The sequence below is a fragment of the Cryptomeria japonica genome, chromosome 9 (genome assembly GCF_030272615.1).
Source record: "Cryptomeria japonica chromosome 9, Sugi_1.0, whole genome shotgun sequence".
Taxonomy (NCBI): domain Eukaryota; kingdom Viridiplantae; phylum Streptophyta; class Pinopsida; order Cupressales; family Cupressaceae; genus Cryptomeria; species Cryptomeria japonica.
The window spans coordinates 259,514,073-259,520,796 of NC_081413.1; positions in this window are offsets into that span (position 1 = coordinate 259,514,073).

Below are 6,724 nucleotides of genomic sequence, written 5' to 3' on the forward strand. Positions count from 1 at the left end.
AATATTCTCACAGCTTGCAATACATTCGTCCCTTCGTAATATTGTCTTACCCTCCATAGCAAGTTGTCCATCAAGTGATTGGAATAATTTCATACCATTGTGCAACTGAATATCTGAAATTTTTCTTTACCAAACATAATTCACAAATTCTTCAAAACTCTAATCATTTAAATCCAATGCAAAATTTGAATGAATCTATTTGTACCAACTAGGGTAGATAGTTTCACTACCAAAATCAATCTTCTCAAGAGGGTTTTCAGCCCCTAGAGGCTTCATGATGAATCCAGTTCAATCTCTCAAATCACAAGGGTTTTAGTCAAAGAAAATAGAATAGTCTACATAATGTAATATCCCCAAATATGGATACTATGAAAAGATAACAAATTCTACAAACAAGGGTACAACATTTTGAAATTTTATTTGCAAGTAAAAAACCTCAATAATAGTCCCATATATTATGTCAAAATCAAATCTGAATTTACCAACTAAAGAAATAGTTTTCAGATTATTTTTTGAGTTTAGAAACATACAACAACAACCTTAATATTTGCCCATAAATTTTTAGTACTGAAATACAATAACTTCCCTTATATTTCTTAAGATAAAATAGAGATAGATATGTAGATTTTAATACCCAACTTGCACAAAAGTTTGTTGTCCACAAACATAAATAACTATAGGGTTAATACATACCAAACATGCAAAGTTGTTCTTGAAATAATGGCCAAGTTAAACACCTAAAATGAGGGTTTCAAACCTACTGTAGTTAATTACAAACGCCCTAAAATGAAACTGCAAATTGAGAAGCTCAGGTCTACTATAAATCGACTAGAGTCACACTCCAATCTTAGGGTAAGACCCTAATTAGATGATGATAACAAGAATCAAAATCATTGCTCCAAGGATGGTGAACAAGTTTGCCCCACATCTTAAAATGAAATCAAATCCTAAGCTCCACAAAATCACCCAATTGATCCTCTAGGGAAAGTCGCCCCCCTTCTGCAATATGGTACTCCAAATTTAGGGTGAAACCCTATGCAAATAATAGCCCAACTCGACAAATGAAGAAGCCCTAATATGTGATTTTCAAATCTGATGTACAATTCCTTCTCTTTCCAACAATCAATTAACAATGAAGCACAAGTAGATCCTTATCATGGAACCTCCAATGGATGAGCTAGGTTTCTATCCAACTCACTGAATTCACAAGGGTTTTCATCCTTGGAATGAAGCTAAAACCAAGTTACAAGCAACAAGATAATTTTCCATAAGAATAAATAATCTCAATCATTTCTTCCTTCTTCCATTCAGTCTCCTTATAAAGAACTCCAAGAAGCATCTAGAATATTAGATTGACTTGGTCAACTTAAATATAAATCATATTTTGGAGAAATTTATTTAATAAAGTGACAAATAATAATATTTTATTATTTAATTAAATTAATTAATATTAAGTCATATTTTTTAATATTTCTTTTATTTTTTTAACTTAATAAAAATCATCACAGTTAATTATCACTAAAAAATGGGGATGTTACAATCCTCCTAGCCCAAACATTGCTTGTCCTCAAACAATCCTCTGTTGTACCACCAATATCCCAAACTAGTTTTATGAAGAACATTATATCATTTTGTTGCTTCACTCTAATGAAATCAACATGGCTAAAACTTGTAACTATCACCCTAGAATATTCAAGTACTATATTGCTGATAAATGTATCCCAAATTTTACAACTATCATGTCTCCACAACTCCATACACATAGTAACAACAAGAAATTGATCAACAATATGTTGTATACTCATGAGATTTTGCACACTTAGCCATCTTCACACACTCGAAGCTTCATATTGCATATGAATAAGAGATAGGAAACTACACTTGGAATGTCATACCCAAAAAGTCTCTTGCATCAGTATCATATCCATTAACCTGTAAAGATGCCCACTCAATCTCATCATGATTGTGTATAACCTCCACCATCCTTGTTGCTATAGTTGTTGGTTCTTCATCTACTGAAGCCTTGAGTATTATCTTCTTCTCATCCACAATGAACTCCAACTCCATCTACTAGAAATCTTGTATGTATCTCCTAAGAGAGTGCAACCATTGAATTTCTAATATGACATCATAATCGCTAATCCCAATCACATAGAAATCGTCCTTTATGGTGTAGTAATCAAACTCAATGTTCATATGTGGTATCCTCTTGTTTCGTCTCATCTTAAATCCATTAGCCATCATGATATAGAATCCATAAAAATATTTCAATCCAAATCCACTACTAACCATCAAACTATCACTCACAAAATTGTGAGTTGCACCGCTATCCACCAAACATATCACTTGTTGTCCATTCACAATTCCTCTTACCTTCAATAGTTGATACTTGGGTATTCCTAGAAGTAGGGTAGTAGCTACATGTGCTAAGGTTGTGTTATCTTGTTCTTCATTTCCACTCTTTGAAGTATCATCAATGGTGTCATCATTGTCGGATATTAATTCAGCATAATACATTTTACATTTCTCAAGGCATCTATGATCAAGCACCTATGACTCATGACAATGGAAACACAACTTCTTACAAAGCTCATTCTTTCTCACAAAATACAACTTCTTCTTACCTTCCTCTTCCCTACTTGGTTTGGATGGAATGATTGACTCCTCTTGAGATGATTTCTTTTTCTTGGTATTTATATCCCCATGATGGTTCTTACTCTTAAGAGTATAAAATTCTATGTGGTTTTCTCTCTTAATAGCATTGGAAAGAGTAGGAGTATCAAAATATTTGACCTAGCCCCTAAGAGGTTTCGACAAACCCTCTATCAACCAAGAAATCAACTTCTTCTTAGTCACATAAAAAAAATCTTATTAAAAATCATTGAAATTTTGAATTGTATGCATCAAGTGTCCTCACCTATTTCAATTGATCCAACTCTCTTGAGTGTGTCTTTAAATCCTTACAGTTAAACTACTCTATCAATTTAGTGCAAAATTGATCATATGAAACAACTGAACCATGACCCTATGTTACTAATCCATGATGCCACCACTCATGTGAAACTCCTTCAAGGTGAAGAGTAGAAAACTTCATGGCCTCACTCTCCTTCATTTGATTTAGATCAAGGTAAGCATCCAATTTTTGAATCCAAGCTCTGGTTGTACCCTTGGATGATCTATCAAAGCTAGTTAAGGATAGACGTCCCAACCTTTTCTATAACTCATAGTCCACTTCTCTTGATTCCATTGTTTCTTCTTTGGCTTTGTGCATTTAGTGACCTCCAAGTAGTCTTTGAAAAATATTATTGCATAAAAATCCGCCCCCAAAGCTTGATACTTAGCCAAAATCTTAGCATCCTCACTATCTTCAATGGGTTTCTCTTGTGTAAGCCCATCATCTGGTATAAAAGTAGGCATAAAAGGTCTAGATTGTGATGAACCCATGTATTTGCTAGTAAAATGTTCCTTGTTTTCTGCAACTTTGCTACTTTCTTCCCTTTTTGTATGCACCAAAGTCATTCCATATGCTGTGTTATGAGCCAACTAACTCAAATAAACGCTGTTATCATTCGACAGTCTTATCATGTCTGTAGACAAAAATTGTTTTGCTTCTTCTTCACTTGAAGATGGTGGTTGATCTGAAACCACCATTACTAATTTTTGCTTTTCCATACTATGACCACCTTTTCCATGTATGTAATCAACCCAAATAGGCTGCCAAGACTTCTAGCTCTTATACCACTATAATATCCCCAAATAGAGATACTAGGAAAAGATAACAAATTCTACAAACTAAGGCACAACATTCGAAAAATTTATTTGCATGTAAAAAATCTCAATTGTTTTTTATTAAGGAAAAACAAGTTTTTAAGGGACCAGAAACCCTATACAAGACAGGTTTTAGAAGGACCTGCAACCCGAACCGAAAGATAGACTTGAAAGTCCACTCAATGAAACAGAACACAAAAGAGACTCGACACAACCAATCAAAAGAAGGGGAACAACATAAGAAAGACCCCCACCAAAAACAAGCGGGCTGCAAAAATCCAGCAGCCCCAACCCAACTAGGAAGGATCAAGAATTTTTCCCACCCTTGTGGGATCGAAGGGTCATATCAAAAGAGGACTAAGACAATTTATATTTTTTACTTTTAACAGTAATCCATCCCTCCTCAACCCTAGCAGCAGCCTTTTGCCAAGAGGATGGGTCCAGAATAGAGGACCTCCCATCATTAGGAGGAACAAAACCAGCATCCAAAGAGGCAAGGACAATAGAAATCAGAGAATCAGACAAAGATCCAGCAGCAATCTGGGATGCGGGAGGGTCATCCATCGAAGAAGAAGATCCAACATTTTTCAAACGATCAGTCGGGATGCCACCGCAAGCATCCACATATTCTTGAGGCAAGGCAACACCAGAAACAGAGGCAACAACCAGAGGCGCAATACCAACGGCCTGAGGAACCCGTGCCACCACCTGGGAGAAGCTTTTCTTTTTAACAAAATAGTGTTCAGAGGAGGCACCCTTCCACCAAGAAGCAGATCTTTTTTTCTTTTTATCTGTTTCACACCATGCAACAACATGTCTAGTCTGGAAGCACTTTCAACATCTAAAGGGGATACCCTCAAAGTCGAGCGGTTGGACCCAAGATACCAAGGAAGATTCAATCTCTAACTCAGCTGGAAGCCCTTTAGAAACATCAATGTTAACCAAAATCTGAGCATAAGTAGAATGATAAATTTGGAACGAATCCTTATCAATCATTAGGAATTCGCCTAAAGCCTCCCCCACTTCCTCTAGCGTAAAATATCTCAATTGTTGTCCCATATATTATGTCAAAATTAGATTTGAATTTACCAACTAAAGAAATAGTTTTCAGATTATATTCTGAGTTTAGAAACATACAACACCAACCGTAATATCTACCTAGAACTTTTTAGGATTGATATACAACAACATCCCTTTCATTTTCTAAGATAAAATAGAGATAGATATGCAGATTTTAATACCCAACTTGTGTAGAAGTTTGTTGTCCACAAACATGAATAAATTATAGGGTTTATATATACCAAACATGCAGAGTTGTCCTTGAAATGATGGCCAAATTATAACACCCAAAATGAGGGTTTCAAACCCTAGTGCAATTAATTACAAATGCCCCAAAATGCAACTCCAAATTGAGGTGCTCAAGTCTACTATAAATCAACTAGGGTTTGTTGCTCTATATGGTGAAAATGTCTTCTAACAACTCACAAATCTCCTTCAAATAATCATGCTCCAATCTTAGGGCAAATCCCTAATTAGATGATGATAACAATCATCAAAATCATTGCGCCAAGGATGGTTAATAGATATGCCCCAAGTCTGAAAATGAAATCAAACCCTAAGCTCCACAAAATCACCCAATTTGTCCTCTAGGACAAGTCACCCCCTTCTACAATATGGCACTCCAAATCTAGGTGTTAAAAACCCAATTGTCGTTCCACCAAAAGATCGACCTGTTAATGCATGATACATCTGCAAGATTTAATGAATTCATAGGAGGCGGTTAAGTCATGTCACAAACCCAAGCATTGTGCTACACAACACAAGGAGACCATGGGCACACACTTTGCAATAATCCCTCCCCAGCACAAGTGAGGGGTTTGAATCCATGACCTAGGCTCTGATAGCACTTGTTAGAAACATGGTTGTCGTTGCACCAACAGATCCATCGATTAATGCTCAATACAACTACAAGATTTAATGAGTCCACATGAGGCAGTTAAGCCATGTCGCAAACTTGAGCACTACGGTGCACAACATAAGGAGACCAAGGGCACACACCTTGTAACAATAGGGTGAAACCAAGAAGGCAAATAATAGCCCAACTTGCCAAATGAAGAAGCCCTAATATCTGATCTTCAAATCTGAAGTAGAATTTCTACTCTTTCAACCAATCAATTAATAATGAAGCACACATAGATCCCTATAACAGAACCTCCAATGGATGAGCTAGGTTTATGTCCAACTCATTGAATTCACAAGGGTTTTCGTCCTTGGAATGAAGTTGAAACCAAGTTACAAACAACAATGAAATTTTCCACAAGAAAAAATAAACTCAATCATGCCTTCCTTCTTCCATGCAGCCTCCTTATAAAGGACTCTAAGAAGCATCTAGAATATTAGGCCAACTTGGCTGACTTAAATATAAATCTATATTTGGAAAACTTTATTTAATAAAGTGACGAATAATAATGTTTTATTATTATTTTATTAATATTAAGTCATCTTTTTTAACATTTCTTTTATTTTTTTGACAACTTAATAAAAATTAATACAATTAATTGTCACTAAAACTTGGGGACAATACACAATACCAAATGAGCTTACAAACCTCCTTTTATAACCTTCTCTAAGAACTTTCCTGAAACACAATATAAAATCACTTTATTAATTAAATAAGCCTTATATCCTCGAAAATGATTTATTTCATCATTTAATTATTTTTGGTACATAGAATCACTTTATAGCATCCCAAAATTTGCAGAAATTTTCAAAAACTATCAAAACTCAAAACTGATTGCATAAGAGTGATACTAATGATGAATATTGAGAATTGAGCTCAACTGGGTGATTTACTATAAATAGATTCTCTTCAAGAATCTTGGAGAACATTACAAAAGCTAGAAATAACTTTAAAAAGTGTCATCTGAGTCCTTTAGAGCATCTAAGCTCACTAGTT